This window comes from Aotus nancymaae, unplaced genomic scaffold (assembly GCF_030222135.1).
Source record: "Aotus nancymaae isolate 86718 unplaced genomic scaffold, 86718_ANA_hifiasm-v0.15.2.pri h1tg000008l, whole genome shotgun sequence".
In the NCBI taxonomy this organism is placed as follows: Eukaryota; Metazoa; Chordata; class Mammalia; order Primates; family Aotidae; genus Aotus; species Aotus nancymaae.
In genome coordinates this window covers 19315428-19342162 of record NW_026988419.1, presented here as the reverse complement: position 1 = coordinate 19342162, position 26735 = coordinate 19315428, and the positions used below count along the sequence as shown (strand labels likewise).

The 26735-nt window shown below is 35.7% G+C and overlaps 1 protein-coding gene across 3 annotated transcripts in view; it reads left to right on the top strand.

The window, feature by feature from the left end:
* The window catches only part of SPAG16 (sperm associated antigen 16), a 1059797-nt gene that overhangs the window by 940229 nt on the left and 92833 nt on the right, over positions 1-26735 (top strand). The window lies entirely within an intron of this gene.

The following is a 26735-nucleotide window of genomic DNA, read 5'->3' as shown; positions in this document are numbered from 1 at the left end:
ACTTGTACACAAATATTTGTAGAATCTTTATATTCAATAGTCAAAAACTAGAAATAAATGACCATCATCCAAATTGTGCCATGTCCATACAATAAAATATAATTACTGATAAACACAGCATGGATGAATCTAGAAATAATTGTACTGAGTTTTAAAAGCTAGTCAAAAAACAGTCCATATGGTGTGATGCCATTTATATAGAACTAAAAAAAATGTGAAGTAATCTATGTAACAGAAAGCACATCAGTGGCTTCCTGTAGAGGGGACTGCAGTATGTTCTAATCTCTCATTATAAAGGAGAACAAAGAAACTTTCAGAGGTGATGGATATGTTTACTATCTCAATTGTGATAAAGGCTTCAGAAGTATATACCATGTTAAAACATTGAACTGTACACTTTATATGTGTATATTTTATCACAGATCAATTATACTTTAACACTATTAAAATACGAGTAAAGCACATTTTAAAACATTTAGAAATCCAAAAATAGCATACATTAATCATAAATTATAAATGATATAGATTGAATCCATTATAATAAAATTGATGAAGAAAGTTTATCAGAAAAAAAGAAAAAAGAAAATGATACTTTACTACGGTCATGATAAATCTAATGAGGAGAAATATTCAATAACACTGATAAACACCAGTGGATTTTGTCCCTGATTCAAATCTGTCATTTCAGTATTTCCTAAGATTAATATTAATTTGTTGTATAAAATGGTTTGTGTTTAGTCAATTGTATTTCTTCTAAATATAGAGGAAGTTTTATCTGAGAATTGCATGATTTCCTAGTGACCCTGGCTACCTATTCTAACAGGACATAGCTTTACAGATATATTCTTCTTGATTTTGACTAAGAATTTCAAGAGACGCTGTTTTTTAGTGTTTTAATTAATTTTTTTCTACAATCTTAGAATGAAAACTTTCGAGCAGAAAAGACCACAGAAACCTTGTAATATATCTCCTCAATATACAAAAGCCAGATGTGAGGTCAATTTAAATGGCTAACTTAGGACATGTGAAGTAATTAGCAACAAGTGCTGAAGCCAGATTTCAAGTCTCATAATATCCAGTCCAGAACTGTGAGACACCATGTAGGTTTCTTAAACTTGACATATTATGTATGGTAGCATAATGGATTTTCTAAATAGGTGGAAGAAGCCTTTACCTCAGACTGACAGATTTGCTGAGAAAAGACAAAAAGGATCACAGCAGGTTCAGATGAAAAATTGACAGGAGCTTCTACCTAACTCCGATACTGAGTCAGCGTGAGATGCATAGATGACAGCAGCCAATACTCTAAAAACTTATATATGTAAGAAAAGATGCAGCCTAGCAAATGCATAAAAGTATGTAACTGTGGCAATTATTAATAATTATTAATAATTGCAGGGCCCACCAGTCTTCTGTCAGTAAATTGATTGTACACAGGTTTACTGCCTGGGTAAGTTGTTTATCTTGCCTGAATTATTATCATAATAACATGTGTGAACCAGTCTTCTTAAAAGGGTAAAGACTTTGGTCTCTTCTTGTTAATTTATTGTTTAGTAATGACTGCAGCAACAACAACCACAAAAATAATAGCAAATACTTATAGGGTGTTAAATATATGCCCCGTATTAGCACTGTATAACACTTCACATATTTGCACTCCTTTAAATACTTTAGGTATTTCTAAATACATTACATATCTTAACTCCTTTAATTGCCACAAAGCCTATAAGTTTGATGCTATTTTTACCCCTGATTTACAAATGTGGAAACAGAAAGATACATTAAGTTGAGGAGTAAGACACACTCTGGAGATAATACTCTAAACCACTTTTTAAAAGTGTAGAATTAGCTTTACAAAAAATAAAAAATAAAAAGCTTGCCACATTAGCCAAAATTGAGAAGAAGGATTGTATTCCAAACTAATGCTTTCTGCTGATATTGGCAGAATTTTTGCTGCTCTAATAGTTTCTGTTTAATGAGCAAATTGCTTTAAGTACACATATAACACTGCAGCACTAAGGATGAGGATGTTTAGCCAGTTCCTTTCTCATCTGTGATAGGTCCAGCTCTGCTTATTTGTACAATAGCACTTTGAATTTAACCTTTAGAAAAACACAAGAAATTAACATTATAAACTTCTTTAAATTGCCAATGAATAAAAGGAGCAATGAAATCAGTAATTTATTAAATAAAACGTAATGGAAGCATTCATTCAGATGTTGTCATGAAAACACTAATTAATAATCAAAACTTATCCTATTGATTTGCGAGCTTTTCAGTTAGGAGACTTCCAGATAACATTTAGAAATAAGCACTGTACATTCTTAAATAGAGATTTCATGGATAGCTCATATCCTTATATGGCACCCCTCTTTTGGCGGGTAAGGGAATACCTTGCAGTGAATATCCTCTGAAAGAGACTGCTTCATGAGGAAAAACAGAAAGATTCTCTTCTAGGTCACTAATAAGGCCTGATTATTTTGTCATGTCATATTGCTCTTCCTTTTCCTCTTTGTCTTCATAAATTGTATCAGTTCTCCAAAATCCAGCTTATCTCATCCCTTTAAGTCCTCCTTTAGTTTGACTTCTTTCTGCTTTGACTTTCCAGAACACTGAGATCTATACATAGCAACTAGCACTAAGTTATATGATATTTCTGTTTTTGGTTATTGATTCTAACTACTAGGCTGAGCATTAATGGTATAATATACACCCTGCTGGTGGTGCATCTGTCTCATGTTTCTCTACCTCCACAGCACCTATCAAAAAGCCTCAGGTAGGAGACTCTCAGGAGCATTCTGCTCCTTTTGTCTACTGAAAAGAAAAAGTGTATATTCATTCGGAGGTCTTTGCATAGTGCTCTGTTGACATCTATAGATGCAGAAAGTTAAAAGTCCAGCTCAATATTATGTAAGTTGAAAATCAATCATTTTCAACTTACATAATATTGGATATGAAAGTCTTTTAGTTTTTCCAATCTAGTCAAATGTCATTACCAAATTATCTTTTATCCAATAAACTGATTTTTAAGGTTGAATAATGTTCTATGTGTGTGTGCATGCACATTTGTGTATAACCGTATTTTCTGCATTTATCCACTGATGGATGCTTAGGTTGATTTCATGTCTTGGCTATGATGAATAGTAGTACTGCAGTCAACATGGGAGTGCAAATGTCTCTTTAACATACTGATTTCCTTTCTTTGGATATATCCCAGAAAGTGAGATTACTGGCTCTATTATAGATTTATTTTTAATTTTTTGAGGCACCTCCATTCTGTTTTCCATAATGGCTGTACCAATGTACTCTCCCACTGTGTACAAAGGTTCTCTTTCCTCATATTCTGCCAACATGTATCTTTTATTTTTTGATAATAGACAATTTAACCGGTGGGATATGATATCTCATTGTGTTTTTCAATTGCATTTCCCTGATGATTAGTGATGACAGCACCTTTTCATATACCTGTTGGCTATTTGTATGCCTTCCTTGAAAAAATGTCTACTCAGTTCTGTTGTTCATTGTTTAATCAGATTATTTGAGGGTTTTTTATTTTAACTTTCCATTTTATTTTGAGACAGAGTCTCGCTCTGTCACCCAGGCTGGAGTGCAGTGGCGAAATAGCTGACTGCAACCTACACCTCCTGGGTTCAGGCGATTCTTCTGCCTCAACCTCCCAAGTAGCTGGGACTACAGGCTCCTGCTACCATGCCCAGCTAATTTTTTGTATTTTTAGTAGAGACAGGGTTTCACCGTGTTAGCCAGGATGGTCTTGATCTCCTGACTTCATGATCCACCCTCCTCAGCCTCTCAAAGTGCTGAGATTACAGGTGTGAGTCACCATGTCCGGCCTTTTTTAACTATTGAGTTGTAACAGTTTCTTATATATTTGGATATCAAGCCTTTATCAGACATACGGCTTGCAAACATTTTTTCCCAATCCATAAGTTTCTCTTTCATTCTGTTTTTTCATTTGCTGTGCAGATGAAAAACTACTAAAAACTACTAAATACTAAAATTGCTGGCTGGGCACAGTGGCTCACACCTGTAATCCTAGCACTTTGGGAAGCCGAGGTGGGCGAATCATGAGGTCAGGAGTTCAAGACCAACCTGGCCAACATGGTGAAAACCCATCTCTACTAAAAATACAAAAAATTACCTGGGCATGGTAGTGGGAGTCTGTAATCTCAGCTACTGGGGAGGCTGAGGCAGGAGAATCGCCTGAACCCATGAGGCAGAGATTGCAGTGAGCCAAGATCCTGTCACTGCACTCCAGCCCAGGTGACAGTGCGAGACGCCGTCTCAAAAAATAATGAAAAATAAATAAAACTGCTAAAAAGCAGACGCTTTTTAGTTTGATGGAATCCCATTTGCCTATTTTTGCTTTTGATGCCTGTGCATTCAGGGTCATAGCCAAAATGTCATTGTCCAAACCGATGTTAATTAGCTTTTTCCCTGTGTTTTCCTCTAGTCGTTTTATGAGTTCCGGAAAAATGTGGAGATCTTACTCCATTTTGAGTTAACTTTTGTACATCACTTGACATTATGCTAAGTAAGCCAGACACAGAAAGATAAATACTACGTTATTTCTATATGGAACCTAAAATAGTTAAACTCAAGAAGCATAGGGCAGAATGGTGGTTGCTGGGGCGTGGTGAAGGGAGTAAGGGAGATGTTGGTCTGGGGATACAAAGTTTCAGTTATGCAAGATGAATAGCTCTGGAGATCTAATGTACAACAGTGTGACTATATTAACAGTACTGTATTGTATGCCTGAAATTTGCTAAGAGGGTAGATCTTAAGTGTTCTCCCCCCCCCATACACACACATATACCCACACACACAGAATCTTCAGGGGTCCCAAAAAGTTTATATGAATACTTATCTAATTTATTTCTCCAAAAATTCCTGTAAAACCTCAAATAATACTATAAAGGACTAAATAGTGTTTTTAAAAAATAACAGACTAGGTGTGGTGGCTCACACCTGTAATCCCAGCACTTTGTGAGGCCAAGGCAGGCGTATCACTTGAAGCCAAAAGCTGGAGACCAGCCTGGCCAACTGGGCAAAACCCCATCTCTACTAAAAATATAAACATTAGCTGGATGCAGTGGCACACGCCTGTAATCCCATCTACTTGAGTGACTGAGGCACAAGAATTGCTCAAACCCAGGAGGCAGAGGTTACAGTAAGCCAATTGCACCACTGCACTCTGGCCTGGGCAACAGGGTGAGATGCTGTCTCATAAATAAATAAAGTAATTAATTAAAATAAAAAATTACAGTGATAACTTGTTCTGCTATCCTCTGACTGCATTAGAATCACTAAAAAGTTTTGATAGAATTATGAAATTATTAATGCTAATATTAACCCATAATAGGCTAATGGTGGATCACTTTTATGAGTCTCATCTTCCTTGTCTCTTAATTTGAATTATAACTGCCATAAAAGACTGTTTTCTAATTATTTTAAATTTACTGAATTAGCTATGAATTAAGACTAAAAAGATATATTTAGAGATTAATAAAGTTCTTCGGAAAAGGTGCTTTATTTACATACTTATTTTGATATAAAATTCACCACATCTTATAATTACACCATCAAAAATATAAACCTTACTTACCTTTCCTCCTTGCATATTTAGCAATGCCAGAATCATTCATGGCCTGTTACTTTCTAAACCTTTTCCTATTGATTATATCCACTGAAATGTTGACATTGAATGATTGCTGAACTCTATCTGTACAAGCACTGAAAGTATTTGAAAGTAGAAATTACTCTTTCAATTTCATTTCTTTTATCTTTTCTGTTTTAAGAACTTATCAGTGATTTCTTTCTGTATCCCATTATAGAAATGGCATTATGAAATAAAATATAAGCTGACAGTTTGCAGATTTATTATTATATTTGATATATTCACATTTTAAAGAGTGGTGCTCTGTAGTTAAATGAATCCAAAGAGATTAAATCTCTTTAAAAGGAATCAATCCTCTAAGAGTGGAATTTTCCTGCCAATGCAGCTTGATCAGACCATAATTGGGTGTGGACTTTCAGAAATTGCAATACTTTTCATCTGCTCATCTATTTGAGGCAGAATTATTTTTTGAGTCTCAATATCTTAAAATATTGATTTTTCTGTCTAATCATTACAATTGAATACATTCATATTAGTTGATTTTGATGAAAGTATCAGTATCAATAGAAAATTACATTTTGGAAATGGGTTTGACTCGTGTACTTGAAAAATCAGTGTGTGTGGAAATTTAGAAGCCCAATTAATCTTAGCATAAAGTGTTTTTATTGAAACAAAATACTTCACATATTTGTATTTTAGTAGTTGTTAAATACGTAGAATAGGTAAGACCAAGTCAGGTTATTTTGAGTATCCGCAACCTTGAGTATTTATCATTTCCATGCGTTAGTAACATTTCAAGTCCTCTCTCTCTCTTCTAACGACTCTGAAATATACAATACATTTGTTGCTAACTATAATCACCCTGCTGTGCTTTTGAATATTGGAGCTTATTTCTTCTATTTAATTGTATGCCTGTGCCCACTAATCAACTTCTGTTTACCCCCCAATCCCACACATCCACCCTTCCTAGCCTCTGGCATCTATAATTCTATTTTGTCGCCATGAGATCAACTTTTTTAGCTCCCACATATGAATGAAAATATATGGTATCTGTCTTTCTGTGTCTGGCTTATCTCACTTAACGTAATGACTTCCAGTCTTTCCATGTTGCTGCATTTTATTCTTTTTTTATGGCCAAATAGTATTCCTCTGTGTATATATTCTGCATTTTTAAAAATCCACTTATATATTAATGGACAATTAGGTTCATTCTATATCTTTGCTATTGTGAATAGTGCTCCAAAGACATGCAAGTGTAGGTATCCCTTTGATACACATATTTCTTTTTCTTCAGATAAATACCCAGTAGTGGGATTGCTGAATCGTATGGTAGTATTTTTTTTTTTGATTTTTTTGAGAAATCTACATTCTGTCTTCTATAGTGGTTATACAAATTTACATTCCCATCAACAATGTATGAGTTCCCTTCTCCTCACATCCTCATCAGCATCTATTAATATTTTTTGTCTTTTTAGTAAGAGCCATTCTAATGGGAGTAAAGTAATACCTCATCGTGGTTTTAATTTTCATTTCCCTGATGGTTAGCAATACTGAGCATTTTGTCATATACCAGTTGATCATTTCTTTTTGATAAATGTCTATGCATGTCCTCAGCCCACTTTTTAATAGGATTTTTAAATTGTTGAGTTGAGTTTCTTGTGTATTTTGGATATTAGTCTCTTATTGCATGAATCGTTGGCAAATATTTTCTCCCATTCAACAGATTGTCTCTTCACTCAACAGATTGTTCCCTTGCTATGTAGAAGCTCTCTAGTTTAATAGTCCCATTTGTCTATTTTTGTTATAGTTCTCTGTGCTTTTGGGGTCTCAGTCCTGAAATGTTTGTCAAGATTGATGTCTAAAGTGTCTTTTCTATGTTCTTTTCTAGCATTTTTACAGTTTCAGTTCTTATGTTTAAGTCTTTCATGGATCCTGAGTTGGTTTTCTTTTTTTTTTGTTTTTGAGACGGAGTCTCCCTCTATTGGTCAGGTTGGTGTGCAGTGGCACGGTCTCAGTCACAGCAACCTCTGTCTCCCAGGTTCAAGTGATTGTCCTGCCTCAGCCTCCTGAGTAGCTGGAATTACAGGCATGTGCCACCATGCCAGACTAATTTTTTCATATTTTTAGTACAGATGGGGTTTCACCATGTTGGCCAAGCTGGTCCTGAACTCCTGACCCCATGATCCACCTACTTGAGTTGATTTTTCTGTATATAGAGAGCAGTCCAGTTTCATCATTTTATATATGTACATTTAATTTTCCCAGAATCAATTATTGAAGAGGATGCCCTTTCCCAGCATATATTCTTAGTGCCTTTATCAAAAATAACTTGGCAATAAATATGTGGATTTATTTCGTGATTTGCTGATCCATTGGTCTATATGTCTGCTTTTATACCAATAGCTGTTTGGGTTACTATAGCTGTGTAATATATCTTGAAGTTGGGTAGTGTGAAGTATTCAGCTTTGTTTCCTTTGCTGAGGATTGTTTTGGCTATTCTGGCTCTTTTTTGGTTTTATATGAATTCTATAACTTTTCTTTTTTAATTCTGTGGAAAGTGGCATTCTTGTTTTGATAGGAAATACATTGATCTATAGATGTTTTAAGCAGTATGAACATTTAACAAAATTGAGTTTCCCAATCCATGAGCCTGGGATACTGACTCAGATACTGGTTTGTTGTTGTGTCTTTGTCTGGTTTGGTATCTGGGTAGTGCTAGCCTCATAGAATGATTTAGGGAGAGTTCTCACCTCTTCAATTTTTTTGAATACTTTCAAGAGAATTGGTATTTGTTCTTTATATGTTTGGTAGAATTTGGCTGTGAATTCATCTGGTCCTGGGCTTTTCTTTGTTGGGAGAATTTTCATTACTGATTCAGTCTCACTACTCACAATTGGTATATTCAGGTTTTTTATTTCTTCATGATTCAATCTTGGTAGGTTGTATGTTGTGAGGAATTCATGAATTTATTCTAGGTTTTCCAGTATGCTAGAATATAGTTGTGCATAATGGTCTCTGATGATCTTTTGTATTTTGATGATATCAGTCGCAATGTCTCCTTTTCTGATTGTTTATTTGGGGTTTCTCTCTTCTTCACAGAAATATTGGCCTGTAATTTTGTTTCATTTTGTTGATTGTGCTTGTTGTAAATCTCTATGTCATTTAGTTCTGATCTGATATTTACTATTTCTTTCCTTCTGCTAATTTTGGATTAGACTTATTCTTGCTTTTCTAACTCTTTGAGGTGCATTGTTAGATTGTTTATTTTGAATCTTTCTACTTTTTAAATAGAAATGTTTATTGTTATAAATTTCCCTTTTAGCACTGCTTTTGCTGTCTCCTACAAGTTTGAGTATTTTTGTATTTCCATTTTTATTTATTTCAAGAAATTTTTTGATTTCCATCTTAATTTCTTCATTGGCCCAAGGGTCAGTCATCCAAGAGCATGTTTTTAATCTTCATGAATCTGTATCATTTCCAAAGTTTCTCTTATTGATTTCTAGTTTTATTCTATTGTAGTCTAAGAAGATACTTAATGTGATTTCTACTTTATAAAAAATTTGTTAAAACATGTTTTGTGTCCTAAGGTATGGTTTATCCTGAAAAATACTCCATTTGTTGATGAGAATAATGCATATTCTGTAATTGTTGGACAAAATGTCCTGTAAATGTCTGTTAGGTCTCTTTGGTCAAAAGTGCAGTTGAAATCTACTGTTTCTATTAAAAGTGAAGATTAAATCTACTGTGTTGATGTTTTACACTGTTATTATATTGGAGTGTCCCTCTCTCTTTAGATCTAGTAATATTTGATTTATGAATTTGGGTGCTTTAGTGTTGGGTGTATATATATTTAGAATTGTTATTTCCTATTGCTTAAGCAATCCCTTTATCATTATATAACGGCGTTCTTTTCTTTACTGTTTTTGACTTAAAATTAATTTTATGTGACATAAGCATAGCTACTACTCCTCACTTTTGGTTTTCCTTTACTTAGAATATCTTTTTCCAACACTTCACTTTGAGTCTGTTTGTGTCTTTGTAGGTAAAGTGTGTTTCTTGTCAGCAGTATATATTTGGGTATGTTTCTTTATCGATTCAACCAGTCTATATCTTTTCAGTGGAGAATTTAATCCATTTACATTCAAGGATATTATTGATGAGTGAGGTTTACTTCCTGTCATAGTTAATTGTTTTCTGGTTGTATTGTATATTTTTTGTTCTTTTATTTTTCTTCTTTCATTTGCTATTGTGGTTAGGTAGTTTTCTGTAGTGGTACAATTTGGGTTGTATCTCTTCTTCATTTGTGGGTTTCGTTTGCCAGTGAGTTTTATACTTTCATGTGATTTCGTGGTAGTAAATGTTGTCCTTTCACTTCCAGATTTAGGAATCCCTTAAGCATTTCTTGTATAGCCAATCAAAGGCCATCAGTGTTTGCTTGTCTGGGAAAGATTTCACTTCCCTTTTATTCATGAAGAATAATTTTGCTGTATATGATATACTCGAGTGGGAAGTTTGTTTGTTTTTAAAGCACTTAGATTATGTTATCCCATTCTCTCCAGGCCTAAAGGTTTTCTGCTGAAAACCTCAGTGTTAGTCTTATGGGAGATCCTTTATAGGTGAGAATATGTTTTCCTTGCTATTTTATATAGTTTTCTCTTTAATATTGACTTTAGATAGTTTGACTATAATATACTGTGGATAATTTTTGGCATTGTGTCTGTTTGGGAATCACTGGGCCTTCTGTATCTGGATGTCTAAATCTGTCACTAGACTTGGAAAGTTTTGATCATTTGTTTTGTTAAATAGGTTCTTAATTAAACTCTTGTCTTCTCTTCACCCTCAGGGACATTGATAATTAAATTTCAAAACACCCATCTTCAAGTTTTGAGATTCTTTCTTCTGCCTTATCTTGTCTATTTTTGAAGCTTTCAGATATATTTTTTATTTCATTTAATAAATTCATTTCCAGCATTTCTGATTTTTTTAAAAAAATAACTATTTGGAAAATTTCTCATTCATATCCTGAATTTTTTTTCGGATTTCTCTGTATTGCTTTTAATAATTTTTATTTATCTTTCTGGTCTTCTTTAAACTCAGTATTTTGGATTAGTTTTCTAGGAATTCATGAATTTATTTTGATTGGGATATGTTGCTAGAAAATTACCATATTTTTGGGAGGTGTCATATTTCCTTTCTTCTTCATGCTTCCTGTATCCTTACATTGATATCTGTACATCTGGTGTAGTAGTTGCTTCTTCCAACTTTCTAAATTTACTTTTGTTGGAGAAGACATTTTCCTGAAGACTTATGTATGTTGTTGATTGGGTAGGGAACTTTGGCTTCAATTTTGAGTGCATGCAATGTTGTAGTATCTGTGTGATTTCATCAGCTGTCAACAGTGTCAGTGGTATATTTGATTTCCTCAGTGACTTAGGGCTTAAAACACAGTTGTTAATGTGGTAAAGTCTTACTGGGGATGAGGAGGCCACGTAGTCCAGTCTTTGAGACTACCCAGTGGTGGTAGTGGTGGGCTAAATATGCCTAAACATGCCTTACCTTGAGCCTTAGAGCAGTGTATACTGGTTCTGGTGTTAGCACATTCAGGCAGGCCAATTCTTGGGCCCCCAGTTGGCTTGCTCAGATGCCAGTAGTGGCAGCAGTAGGCCAGGCTTGTGTGTAGGTTCTTGAGACTCTGAGCAGTGGCGTGATATGCATAATAGCATAAGCAGTGGCAGCACAACCCAATGGAACCCCAACAATTCATGTTAGTGTGCAGTGGCTGCAATAGGCTGGATGGGCAAGTCCCTTGGCCTGCAGCTGGCTCGTATGGGTTAGTGTCTGCAGTGGTGGTATTGGCAAATTGGATGGTCCTGACCTCAGACTCTGGGAGTAGTGTTCAAGTGTCAATGATGGTGAGCTGGTCTGGTAATCCCTAGGCCTTTCGAATGTGTGCTTGGGTACTATGCAGATGAAAGTTGATGAGCAGATTTGTCCTCAGGCCCCCTGGTAGTATGTTCAGGCACTACCTGTGATAGGCAGAGGCAGAATATTCCCCAGGTCACTAGCAGAATGCTCAGGTTGGGACAGCAGTGGCTGTATTATGAGTCTGCCCCTGGGGAGGGTGGGGCCGCTATCAGTGGGAGCAGCCTAGGAAGGCAGCTGTGGAGCTGATGGTTTGCTTATGCCTTGGTCCTGCAGCAGTGGCAGTGGTATTTGTCTGTGGGACATGTGAAAGTTCTTGGCCTTCCCTCTCCCTCCTGTGGTAGCTCTGGTAGCAATGGCCACCAGGGTAGAACAGACCTTTGAAGGCTGCCTTTCTGAATGGTACCAGCTGTGGGCTTACCAACCAGGGACGGTGAAGCCACTCTCAATGTCAGCAGCTCAGGAAGGTAGCTATGTAACATACAGTTTCCTCATATCTTTGTCCCACAACAGCCCACAGCAGCAGCTGTTATGGATTTGTTCTTTGGGTGTGCAAAATGTCTGGCCTCCCTTATCTTTCCCTGGCCTGACTGTAGCAGCAGCACCATCAGCTCCAGGGCAGGATGCAGTCCTTTTGGAACTGAGCACTCTCAGAATGGTGCCATATTGCAGCTGCGCAAAGCTCAGAAGCCTGTGGGACCCAGCATGAACGCCCTCTCTGAAGCAGTGCCTCTGCACAATCTGTAGACAGCTCCCTATGCTAGTTTCTAGGCTTGCAGGTGCTGAGGGGCTCTCTCTGGGTTAAGATTGTGTGAGTTCTTGGCAGGAATGTGGAGCCCTGGGGATCACACATTTACCTTTTCCCTTTGTCTGAGAGCTTCTTCCAGCTCCCAGTCAATCCCAACTAAGAAGGCTGCCTCATTTCTCTTTCATTCTTTGACTTTGCTGCCTCCAATAATTTCTCTGTTGAATTTTGGTGTTCTCTCTTAGAAAACTTATCTGAAGTATGAGTATCTACTTGCTATTTTCGTGCCATTCTATGGAGAGGAATAGGCTAGCTTCATCCAGTCAATCATCTTCCCTTATGAAAGTCAAAATATTATCAATTGAAATGCCAACTGAACTTATTAAAGAGCCTAGATCTGTGATGAGCAGTGATTCATGATTTGCCTCTGCATACTTGCCATCTGTCAACCTTAACTAAAGGTAATAATCAGGCTTTGTTAGCAGCAAGTCATGAATTTAGTCATAAGGACGCCAACGATTGTCTGATATTTGATTGTGTATTTTCCATCTTTAGCTGGCTTTAAACAACCTTCTTTAGGCTTATAGGTGTTTTCCCCAAAGGAGAGAGTTTATCAAACAAAACATAATAATGCTGGTGATCTTAATGCCTCTCCCAAGATGTTTGTTTGATGCCACTACAAATCTAGCTAGATTTGACTCCAGTATGTAACCAACATTAATGAGTGTTCTAATGCACACTTGATTTTATCTCACAGAATGCAGAACGCTTGTTTATTGGAAAAGAATGATTGTGCCCATATCCCTGTATGAGCACTAGATCTAGTCATGGTCACAGTGCTGTCCTTCTGGGGTCTGGTGAAATTAGGCCCATGGATCATTTGGAGAGGTTGAAGAGTAAAAGAAATAGTACCTGGCTCTAGCATCAAGAAATTAGTGCTCAGGTCTACCACTTCACTTCATTTTTGAGACCAGAATCTCTGCTCTCATCACCATCTTCTGACAAGTGTGAAGGTGCGCAACCAAGGAGCAAAAGTGGGTGGGACATTATTCAGCTGATGAATCCATAAGATAACTTCTTTATTAATGCCTGCTTTGTTATACAGCCAACTCTCTGCTAACACTTACACCATAAGAAATGATTTTAACAAAACCCTAAACTTACTCCACACTCTAATGAAATAGTTTTTGCCAGCTAGCATTTATTAAGCATATTTTTTAAATCTTACCCACAATAAACAACTTATCCCAACAATTGGTACTCAAGGGATTTTGAATACCCTCCCTCCCTAAGTTCTTCTTAATTGGAATAGAAGGGATATGATGGCCGGGGACAGTGGCTCATGCTTGCAATCCTAGCACTTTGGGAGGCTGAGGTGGGTGGATTGCTTGAGCACAGGAGTTTGAGACTAGCCTGACTAACATGGCGAAATCCCATCTCTACTAAAAATACAAAAATTAGCCAGGCATGGTGTTGCATTCCTGTAATCCTAGCTACTCAGGAGGCTAAGGCGGGAAAATCCCTTAACCCTGGGAGGAGGGGGTTGCAGTGAGCTGAGATCAAGCTACTGAACTCCAGCCTGGGCCATGGAGCAAGACTCCGTCTCAGGAAAAAAGAAGACAAAGAAGGGATATGAAATTGGACCAGCTGATCTGTTATATATTACATACTCACAACCCATTTTCTTAACCACCTTCAATTAATTTATTTTTATCTTTTTAAATTTTAGATTCAGGGGATATATGTGCATGTTTGTTATATGGATTTACTGCATAATGGTGAGCTTTGGGTTTATTGTATACCAATCACCCAAACAGTGAACATTGTACTCAGTAGGTACTTTTTCAACCCTCATGCTCCTCCCATACTCCTCCTTTTCAGAGTCCCCAGTTTCTATTATTTACATCTTTATGTCCATGTGTATTCATTTGTTAGTGCTCCTTTAAAAGTAGAATAAGTGATTTATGATTTTTCTGTTTCTGAGTTATTGCACTTAGAATAATAGCCTCTAGCTTTATTCATGTTGCTGCAGAAAACAATTTCATTTTTTTTTATGATTGTGTAGAATTCCATTGTGTATATATACTTAATCCCATCATCCATTGATGTACACTTAGGTTGATTTCATGACTTTGCTATTGTGGATAGTGCTGCAATAAACATGTGAGTGCAGGTGTCTTTTTGATATAATAATCTCTTTTCCTTTGGGTAGATACCCAGTAGTGAGATTTCTGGGTTGAATAGTATTTCTATTTTTAGTTATTTCACAAGTCTTCCTACTGTTTTCCATAGAGGTTTTACTAATTTACATTCCCACAAATAATGTATAAGCATTCTCTTTTCTCCACATCCACACCAATATCTATTGCTTTGCTTTTTGACTTTTTAGTAATAGCCTTCTGACTGCTGTGATGTGGTATCTTATTGTGGTTTTAGCTTGCATTTCTCTGATAATTACTGATGTTTAACTTTTTTAATATGTTTATTGGCCACTAGTATGTCTTCTTTTGAGAACTGTCTGTTTATATCCTTTGCCCACTGACCCCTCCAAGTTTCATGCTGAAATGTCATCCCAATGTTAAAAACGGGGCATAGTGGGAAGTGGCTGAGGCATGGAGACAGATCCCTCATGAATGGCTTGGTGCTCACCTCACAGTAATGAGTGAGTTATTTCTCTGAGTTTACAAGAGATAGTTTAAATGAGTGTGGCACCTCCTTATTCTCTCTCTTGTTCACTCTCTCACCATGTGACATGCTTGCTCCCCTTCACCTTCTGCCATGATTTTAAGCTCCTTGGGGTCCTCACCAGAAGCAGATGCCAGCACTAGGGTTCTTGTATACCCTGCAGAACCACAAGCCAAATAAAACTGTTTTCTTAATAAATTACTCAGCCTCTTTTTTTTTCCTTTATATCAATGCAAACAGACTAATACATCTACTTTTTAATGGGGTTGTTTTTGTCATTGTTAAGTCTTTTGTAGATTCGAGATGTTATTCTTTTGTCAGAGGCATAATTTCCAAATATTTTCTTCAATTCTGTAGGTTGTCAGTTTACTCTGTTGATTTTTTGTTGATGTTACGCAGAAGCGTTTTAGTTTAAGCCCTATTTGTATATGTTGCACTTGTTTTTGAGATCTTAGTCATAAATTCTTTGCCTAGGCCAAAAGTTCATAGGAGTTTAACTTTTCTTTCAGAATTTTTATATTTTCAGGTCTTACATTTAAGACTTTAATCCATCTTGAGTTAATTCTTGCATGTGGTGGGAGGTATGGATCCAGTTTCATTTTTCTGCATATGACTAACCAGTTTTCCAGTGCCATTTATTGAATGATATTGTTTATTATCATTCTTTCTTTCCCCATTGTTTATTTTTGCTGACTGGAAAATATAAGTCAGTCCTAGATATGTGGCTTTATTTCTGGGTTCTCTGTTCTGTTTCATATATCTATGTATTTATTTTTGTACCATGCAGTTTTAGTTACTATAGACTTACAGTATAATTTGCAGTTAAGTATTGTGATACCTCCAGCTTTGTTCTTTTTGCTTAAGATTGCTTTGGCTATTTGGCTCTTTTTTTTATGAATTTTAAGATTGCTTTTCCAAATTCTGTGAAAAATGACATTAGTAATGTGATAGAAATTGCACTGATACTGTAGATTGCTTTGGAAGTATGATCATTTTAATAATATTAATTTTTTTCTGTTCCAAAAGCGTGGGATGTTTTTCTCTTTGTGTCATCTGCAATTTCTTTTTCAGTATTTTATAGTTCTCCTTGTGGAGATCTTTTATTTTCTTGGTTAAATGTATGCTATAATATACATATAAAACTATATCTATAGATGTAGATATAGTTTTCTTTGCATGGCAATTTTAAATGAAATTGAGTTCCTGATTTAGTTCTCAGCTTGAATGTTATTGGTATATAGAAATGCCTGTGATTTTTGTGCATTGATTTTTGTATCCTGAAACTCTGCTGAAGTAATTTATCAAAGTTAGGAGTCTTTTGGAAGAGTCTTTAGGGTTTCCTAGGTATAATATCATATCATCAGTGAACAGAGATAAGGAGGATGATGAAATTATCAGAATGTAGAAACTGTATTTCTTTATGATTCAGCTCCTTGCTATGCCCTTTAGACTAGCTGGCAATGGTAGTTTTATCCGTAAGTAGAACCTGAAGGAGAAAATCATACAGAAAGCTTATTATCTTGTAATGTCTTAGATTTTATCTATAGTACAGAAAAGGAACAAAGACTCTTATAAGGAGGGCTTCATTATCCTGAGGAAGTAAGCAGCAACTTAATACAAGAAAATGGGCCAAAGGGCAAACTGTCACAACGATTACTGCTGATTATATTGTAAACCTATTTGTATTTTATTTTTCCCCTTACTTTTATAAAATGTTCCTGGGAACAGTTTTAGCTTTCCCTAGGCTTGATCTATTTTTCAATCTTGAGGTGTAAAACTTAATATGGTATAAATTAGGCAAAGACTACTCTAGATTTTTGTCTTGGCAAGGAGCATAGTCATAGTGTGAGTCAGGATTAGAGAAATGAAATTCTCAGGTAGTAACTCTAAATATTTCTGAGTGCCTGGTCAGGGGTATAGTATGAACAAATTTGGTATTTTTGCCTATTATTTTAGGTAACATTTAATTGAACAGTGAAGTAAGGTAAAATACAGGCCCTATTAACAGAATTGTGAGTCCAAACTTTAAGATCCCTTGTAAAGTGAAATAAAAATCTTGGAGTATCTGTGAGAAAAGCTAAGAAAACCAGTCAGTCAGAGGGTCTGTGGTAAGAAATGTTATAGTCAGGAATGAATGTACAATCTAGTCTAAATAAATTATAGACAAATAGTAAAACCCCGAAAATAATGAACAAGGCTAGAATCTCAAAACAGGTGTAGTATACATTTTTTTCTAGTCTCTCACTTTTATTAAAGAAAAAATAATAGTAAAAACTTTGTTGGAAAAGTCAGTTTTAATCTTTTGTACATAGCTTGATTATTTTCATAAAATACAGCAAGAATGGTGATTGACTATATAGACTCTTTTAAGTTGGCTTTGCTGAAACATTTTAATAAGGAATCTCAGGTAAGGCTTTTTAAAAGTCTTTTCAGCTTACTCAAATCAAGGATTTTATCTATGCCTGTAGATACCTGTATGAATTGGGTTAACTTTTTTATTTTCGAGGTATCAAAATAACTTGGTGTTTCTGGGTCTATTAGAAAGTGACATTTCTTATTTATTATAGGTCAATAACTTTGTAAAGACATTGCACACAAGATTCAAGACCATTTTTAAGGAACTTTTATCAACTCTATAAGTCAACTTTAATTTTTTTAAGGAGTCCGATCATATCTGAAAATAAGTCATTTTAGTCAAAGCCTTGGCAAAATAACCAGTATCTCTAATTGTGTCATATTATAAAAGAGAACAGATTTTTATTGAACGTATGTAAATAATTAAATTGCCATAAATTAAGAATTCTCACAAATAATTTTTAATTCTGGGGAAATTAGGTAGAGAGAAAGAAATATGTTTCAAATTTTGTTTACAAGAGTATGCTTTATTAAATTGTTAAAAGCTATAAATAGTTCAAAAGAAAAAGGTTGTTTTACCCTCTGGAAAACAAAAAGAATCAGTGATGTTTTAAATAAAATTTATAAATTATTTTAGTCCTCCATTGGTTTAGTGTTTTGCTGGATGCTGGGTTAGCAATCCACATCAATACATCAGCTTTTTAATTAGAGTGCTAGAAGTTTTTTATTGGTCCAATGTTATGAATTTTTAAGTTATTAGAAACATATGTTTGAGTCTTTTTTTACAAATTTTTTTTAAAGAAAAGTTGGACTGTAAGTGAGAACATATGGTATTTGGTTTTCTGTTCTTGTGTTAGTTTAGTAAAGATAATGACCTCCAGCTCAATACATATCCCTGTAAAGGACATAATTTTGTTCTTTGTTATGGCTGCATAGTAATCCATGGTCTATATGTACCACATTTTCTTCATCCAGTCTATCATTGATGGGCATTTAGGTTGATGTCAGGTCTTTGCTAGTGTGAGTAGTGCTGCAGTGAATGTACACGTGCATGTATGTTTACAATAGAATGGTTTATGTTCCTTTGGCTATATACTCAGTAATAGGATTGCTTGGTCAAATGGTATTTCTTTCTCTAAGTCTTTGAGGAATCACCACAACTGTCTTCCACAATGGCTGAACTATTTTACACTCCCATCAACCATGAGTAAGTGTTCCTTTCTCTCCACAACCTTACCAGCATCTGTTATTATTTGACTTTTTAATCATCAGCATTCTGACTGGTTTGAGATGGCATCTCACTGTGGATTTGATTTGAATTTATCTAATGATCAGTAATGTTGAGCTTTTTTTCATATGTTCGTTGGCTGCATGTATGTTTTCTTTTGAAAAGTGCCTGTTCGTTTATATGGCCCACTTTTTAATAGGGCTCTTTCTTGCCTGTAAATTTGTTTACATTTCCTGTAGTCTCTGGTTATTAGACTTTTGTCAGATGCATAGTTTGCAAAAATTTTCTCCCATTCTGTAGGTTTTCTGTTAACTTTGTTGATAATTTTCTTTTGCTGTGCAGAAGCTCTTTAATTAATCAGATCCCATTTGTCAACGTTTTCCTTTTGTTGCACTTGCTTTTGGTGTCTTCATCGGGAAATCTTTGCCTGTGCCTATTTCCTTTATGATATTGCCTAGACTCTCTTCCTTGACTTTTATAGTTTTGGGTTTTACATTTAAGTCTTTAATGCATCTTGAATTAATTTTTGTATATGGTATAAGGAAAGGTTCCAGTTTTAATTTTCTGCATATGCCTCACCAGTTATCCTAGCATCATTTATTGAATAGGGAGTCTTCCTTATTGCTTCTTTTTGTCATGTCTGTCAAAGATCAGATAGTTGTAGCTGTGCAGTCTTATTTCTTGGTTCTTGATTCTGTTCCATTGGTCTATGTGTCTGTTCTTTTACCAGAACCATGCTGTTTTGGTTACCATAGTGCTGAAGTGTAGTTTGAAGTCTGGTAGCATGATGCCTCCAGCTTTGTTCTTTTTGCTTTGGATTGCCTTGTCATTTGGGCTCTTTTTTGGTTCTTTATGAATTTTTAAATAGCTTTTTTTCCTAGTTCTGTGAAGAATGTCAGTAGTAGTATCATAGGAATAGCATTTAATTTATAAATTACTTTGGACAGTAAGGCCATTTTAATGATATTGATTGTTTCTAGCCATAATCATGGTATGTTTTTCCATTTGTTTGTGTCATCTCTGATTTCTTAGAGCAGTGTCATGTAGTTCTTCTTATAAAGATCTTTTACCTCCCTATTTAGCTGTATTCCTAGGCATTTTATTCATTTTGTGGCAATTGTGGATGGAAGTTTGTTCCTTATTTGGCACTTTCCTTAACTGTTCTTGGTGTATTGGAATGCTAGTGAATTTTTCACATTGATTGTGCATTCTGAGACTTTGCTGAAGTTGTTTATTTGCATAAGAAGTTTGGGGGCTGAAACTTTGGAGTTTTCTAGATATAGAATCATATCATCTGCAAATAGGGATAATTTGACTTCCCTTCTTCCTATTTGGATGCCCTTTATTTCTTTCTCTTGCCTTATTGCCCTGGCCAGAACTTCCAACACTATGTTGAATAGGCATGGTGAGAGAGAGAATCCTTATCTTGTGCCAGTTTTCAAGAGAAATGCTTCCAGCTTTTGCTCATTCAGTATGATGCTGGCTGTGGATTTCTCATAGACAGATTTTTATTATTTTGAGGTATGTTTCTCCAGTACCTCATTTGAGAGTTTTTAGCATGGATGGATGTTGAATTTTATTGAAAGCCTTTTCTGCATCTCTTGAGATAATCATGAGTTTTTGTCTTTATTTCTGTTTATGTGATAAATCACATTTTAAAAAATTTGTGTAAGTTGTACCAGCATTGCACCCCAGGGATAATCTTGGTGGACAAACTTTTTGATGTGCTGCTGGATTCAGTTTGCCAGTATTTGTTGAGGATTTTTGTATCAATATTCATCAGGGATATTGGCCTGAAGTTTTCTTTTTTTGTTATTGTCTTTCTGAAAGGCTTTGGTATCAGGGTGATGCTAGCCTCATATAACTAATTAGGGAGGGGTCCCTCCTCCTCAATTTTTTGGAATAGTTTCAGTAGGAATGGCACCATCTCTTCTTTGTATATCTGATAGAATTCAGCTATGAATCCATCTGGTTCTGGGATTTTTTTGGTTAGTAGGTTATTATTGCCTTGATTTTAGAGCTCATTATTGGTCTGTTCAGGGATTCAGTTTCTTCCTCATCCAGTCTTGGGAGAAGGTATATGTCCAGGAAATTGTCCATTTCTTCTACATTTTCTAGTTTACGTGCATAGAGGTGTTCATAATATTTTCTGATGGTTGTTTGTATTTCTGTGAGGTTAGTAGTAATATTCTCCTTTTTGTTTCTGATTGTGATTATTTGAATCTTCTTTCTTTTTGTATTTATTAGCCTAGCTAGCAGTCTATTTTATTAATTAAAAAAAAAACTCCTGGTTCATTGATCTTTTGAATGGCTTTTCATGTCTCAATCTCCTTCAGTTCAGCTCTGATTCTGGTTATTTCTTGTCTTCTGCTAGCTTTGGAATTTATTTGCTCTTGGTTCTCTAGTTATTTTAGTTTTGATATCAAGTTATTAACTTGAAATCTTTCTAACTTTTTGATGTGGGCATTTAGCACTGCAGATTTCACTCTTAACACTGCCTTAGCTGTGTCCCAGAGATTCTGGTATGTTGTACCTTTGTTCTCAACAGTCTCAAATAACTTCTTGACTTATGCCTTAATTTCATTATTTACCCAAAAGTCATTCAGGAGCAGGTTATTCAATTTCCATAAAATTGTATGCTTTTGAACAAATTTCTTAATTTCTAATTTGATTGTGCTATGGTCTGAGAGAGTGGTTGTTATGATTACTGTTCTTTTGCATTTTCTGAGGAGTGTTTTACTTCCAATTATGTGATCAATTTTAGAGTATGTGCCATGTTGCAATAAAAAGAATGTATATCTGTTTTTGTGTATGTGTATGGAGAGTTCTGTAGCTATCTATCAGATACATATGATCTACTCCCATAATGTTTTATCATGATTTGGGGCTTCCATGCGTTGGGTCACAATGTACACCTGTAGCTCAGTGAACTTTCTTCCTGTTCAAATTCTAAATTCTATTTCCGTCATTTCAGCCAAATTAGTCTCAGCCTGGCTTTAAACCCTTGCTAAAGAGGTGATGTAATCATTTGGAGTAAAGAAGGCACTCTGACTTTTTGAGTTTTTAGCATTCTTGTGCTGATTCTTTCTTATGTTTGTGGGCTTATCTACCTTCAATTTTTTAGGTTGCTGACCTTTGGATAGGTTTTTTTTTTTCTTTTAGCCTATTTAATGACCTTGAGGGTTTGATTGTGTTATAAGGTGGATCCAGTTGGCTGGCTTCATTTCTGGGAGACTTTAGGGGGCCAACACTAAGCTCCCAATCTTTGGACTGTGTAATCTAACTCTGGGGGGCTTGTATTGGGCCTTGACTTTGTTCTCTGGCTCTGTGAGGTTTGGAGTTCACTGTGCTGGGGGAAACAAAGTATGGCAGCTGCAGCATAGTGCTAGTGAATGCAACGGTGCCTGCTTCCCTGACAGCATTCACCACAGTGGTGGAGGCAAGGCAGCCACTGGGAGAGCAGGTTGAGGGGTTCTCCTGGAGATAGTGTGTGCTATTGCACTGGAGGTGATGTTGGTTTTTGTTGGTTTTCACCTTTCTCTTGGATCTCACTAAGCTTCCTTAAGTCTATATTTCTAATTTTTTAATCTGTCACTTCCAAATTTTCATTTTGTTTAGGATCCATTGCCATAGAAGTAGTGCGATCTTTTGGAGGTGTCAAAGCAAGCACTCTGTCTTTTTGTACTGCTGGAGTTATTGAGCTGATTCCTTCTCTCCTAAAGAAACTGTCACTTCCTTTTTTTTTTTTTTTTTTTTTTGAAATTGCTATTATTTGCAAGGGACTTTAATTTATCTTCCCTTGAAAGTGTGACTGTAGGATGTTACGTATGATCACTTGGCTTCTGGGTGCTTTTAGTCAACTGAGGCTCTGCATGAATTCTTTGGTTATCGATAGCTTTTGTGTGGTGGCTTTCTCAAATGCTGCTTGTTGCGGCAATACATTGGGCATATCAGCCAACTCACTCAGTTCTATGAGGCCAGGAATACAGATATCTCAGGTAGCTTATGTCCTCCCTAGCACTGTGGACTTCTGTCAGCCATTTTTTTAAAAATTTTGTCTCGTTTTTTGGTGAAGTTTGGTCTCCAGTCAAGTAGGTAGTGCTTAACAGTAAGAGCCAGTTCGCCTTTGGATACTGAGATGAGTGGAAGCACCTGCCCAAATGAAGGTCCTGGAGGGAGTTTGTGGTGGGATACACTGAGGTCTCCAGGGTGGTAGAGAGGGGGCTACACCAGCCCTCATTCTGGGAAGACAGGACTATGATCTACTTTCATATCATGCCCCTATCTCAGGGCTCATGGCCTTCGGTTCAGATAGTCACTGTCCTTTATCTCCAGGCCGCAATGCAACTTAGGTTTGTGAGAAATGCCTGTCTGGTGGCAACTGCTGAAATGACCTTGGAGCAGAACCTCTTCCCCAACACCAAACAGACGACTCTGCAGTTGACCCATACTGTTTGGCAGTGATGCTGCCACTCTGTGTAGAAAGGCAGAAATGAGCCCTGTTCCTTGTACAAGCCTAAGCAGTGGGCACAGCTTCACTGGGGACACAGCTACCCCAAATAACGCTGGAAGGAGTACACTTATGCTAACCTCCAACAGGAAAGGCCTTGGCTGCATCTGCAGCAGTGTACAGCAGCAGTGGGAGGTCTATTTCTGGCCACTAGTGCCACCTCTCCACTAGGTCAGAACAGTGCCCCCTTTGGAGATCAGCACTACACCTGCATTTCCTCTGTTCCGAGGAGCACTTTGGCAGGCTGCACTCCTCCTCCCTCTAGGGTTGGCACACTCCAAGGACTATACCTCTAGGGTTCCCACAGCTCCCCAGGGACCTGCTGGACCTCTGCAGTTACCGAAGTCAGAGTGGGTTTTGAGGTTCCCTGGATAGGTTAGTGACCCATAGCAGATGCGCATGCCGTGTGGTCCCTGCCACCTGAGTCTGAGTTTGGCATGAGTGTGAGCACACCTGCAGGAAATGGTTGCCTGGTACTCTGCCTCCTGTAAGTAAGTTCACAAATTGCCACTGACAGACAGCATTGCTCTGGGTTAATTGGGGCTCCCTGACAATCTGGCTGTTTGTTAGTAATCTGTCACACAGATGAGAGGAGCAAGAGATAACCCTAATATAACCTTTCATCAGGACTCTAAGTTCCTCTAGGGTCAATTTCTGCCAGGTTCTGGCTGCCTTCCTTTTCGGCATCCCAGATTCTTCATATGGGTTCTCCAACAGGTTTCAGCACATGTTCCTCAGCTCCACTTGGGTCATGATCATTCACCTGCAAATTTGATCTTCTTTCTGAGGAGAACTGGCATCCAACATCTCTAGTCAACTGTCTGTCTGGGGAAAAAAAATTTACTTTCTAAAGGTTTTCCTTTAGTTAGTTAACTTTAAAATGTGGTTTCCTCCAGTAAATAACGATAATTAATTTTTCTCTTTTGTGGCTGAAATGTATACCCTACTCTACATAGCATATGTAGAGTCAGTGGTACGGAGCCCACTCTCATATAAACCTTACTCTTTTTTATTAGAAATAATAAAATAAAAACTGTTATCAAATGAAATACTGACAGTATATATTTAAAAATGAAAAATCATAAATTTATAAGCATAAAAGTATCTCCATACTAATAAGAGGAATTATTCAAAGAAAAAATATTTTACATGGGTTTTTGGTGTGTGAATCATTTCCTTTGTGATGAAAATGATCATGTTTAATGATGTGAATCATATCTTTGAAGAGTTATGATAAATCTCCTAAATTGAAACTGAAAATTATATGTCAGAGTCTTCCAAATTAAAAACAAAAGAAAACCTCTCCCAGAGTGAGTTAGTAATTTTTAGAGATGTATTATCTCTCAGTTTATGCACTTGAATACCACTTGGTAAATGTACCTGCTGCACTAAAGTATAGTTTCATGCAGAGTAAGGATAACTCATTATATCATTTTAATAATCTGAACTTCAATGGCTATGGAGAAAATAATTTTCATCTTGGGTAAATTTGCTCATATTCTCAAGGTGTATCTGGACCAGACTTTGAGCTGTGTGTATAGGGTTCTTGGCATATTATTTAGTATAGGTCTAGCACATTCCAGAGTAGATTAGTCATCCTCTAAATGTTCACTTCTTACAAACAGAAACCCATGTATTGACCTCCATGTGCCCTAACCTGCTGAGCTGTATTGATTTGATTTCTAGAAAGAAGTTGATCGTTCACAATAATAATCTTTTATCACCTTATTTATGGGGAGCTTAAGGCATTGGGTTATGTCTTGGCTTTTACAGCATTCTAGCCTTAGACTACAACAGTGATTTATAATTATTTTTCTGAAGAATCATTTAGTTATTCTAAGCAAAAAGTCTTCTTATACAGTGTAATACAATTAGTACTCTACTTCTGAATGGACTTTCCACTTCTTGCTTTTTTTTTTGAAGCAGATTATCTAAGTTCATTTCTATTGCGAGAGATCTGCTGACAAAGCATTCAAGTTAGAGTTATCACTGTCAAAATGAAATGGACAATGGAAGCAACTCCTTTTTTCATTAAAAGCTAAAAAAAACCCAAAAATTCACTTAGTATAAAAAAAATGATGACAGGAAGAAAACCAACAAAGCTACATGAAATATTTTATTACATAATGTTAAACAAATTAATTATAGTTAAAATTATTTATTTCCAGTAAACAAACAAAATACTTTTTAAAAAAGCCAGGTAAGTCAAGTCAAATGTTTACTTTAGTGAAATTGGAATTATGATTTACCTACTTCAGTGCCATCTTCACAAAAATGAAAATCACCACAAATATTTGTCAATGCTACAATAATATATACTAATTATTCCAACAACTAATACTACTACCATCTATCAAACTATGGGCATTCCCGAAAGGACTTTTGTGAAATTAGATTACTTTTTCATTAATTTTGAAATATTACATTACTTTTTCAATTTTAAGGACTTCCTTTTCCCAAACTATGTGCATTCCTGAAAGGACTGTTGTGAAGTTGTTACTCTTCACTAATTTTAAGGACTGACTTTTTCTTTTTCCTGGGTCTTTAATTTGCATGTGCCAAAATTTTCCCAAGGATTCAATTACTTTTCCCTTTATTCCAGAATGTTGATGATAATATATATTTGGGATAATTTATCTGAAATTCCATTTCACTTTTAGTAAAATTAGGACATAAACATGCAAACATTATACCTTGTTGCTAGGTTTAAATAAGTCAGTATACTGCCTTGGCACATAGTCAGAGTTGCATAAATATTATCTAAATTGAAAAATTTTTATAATTCCTGCTAATCGTCTCTAATATTCACTAGTTTAAAATATTTCTACAAATAAAATAATTTTTATATTTTCCCCTTTTTCACATGATCTCTTTGCAATTCTTCTACCCATGTTCTTCTCCCAGCTCTTTGGTTTTATTTCCAAAATAAAAGTCCTGAAATGACCAATCAACTCTAAATACCACATTCAGGATAATGACCATCAGCAGTAAATGACAGCATAACATTTAATGTTTTATTCTTTTGTTTTTAATTTTTAACTGCTTTCTTTTTTCTTCTATATGACTAAACAATGACTCATCTTTATTAGCTGCCTGAAATGACTCCTAAGTATTCTAAAGAGATTATTGCTAATTCAAAATATATAATTATGCACTGGTAATTATTCCAATTAAATCTACTTAATAGTAGCATTATTGATTTGTCAACCTGCAGCATTGTATTTGTATCTAGACCTAATAATTTTGTATTTATTTCCAATTTTTCTGTGGTTCACTGGCTAACATTGCATTGTTACTGCAAACTAGATGAATAAATTGAAAATCAGGATGCACATGGTCAGTTGCTTCTGAAAATGAAAACAATTTTAATTTTGCCTTGAGTTATGCTTTTTTAGAAATGGAATTATTACTACCCCATGATAACATTTTTCACATATTTAAAATATTTTTTTCATAAGTTCCATTTATGTAAATATGATTGTAGCTTTCTAGTGTTAAAATTTATGGATAACAATTAGCACAAATATTAAGTTACATTTACTTATAGAGCATTTCTAAAAGTGCTTTGGGAAACCCCAAGTTTGCACTAAGTGCTAACTTTAATCTTGTTTCCAAATTCCAAAACATGAATGAACTTACGAAGTCTCATTTTGAA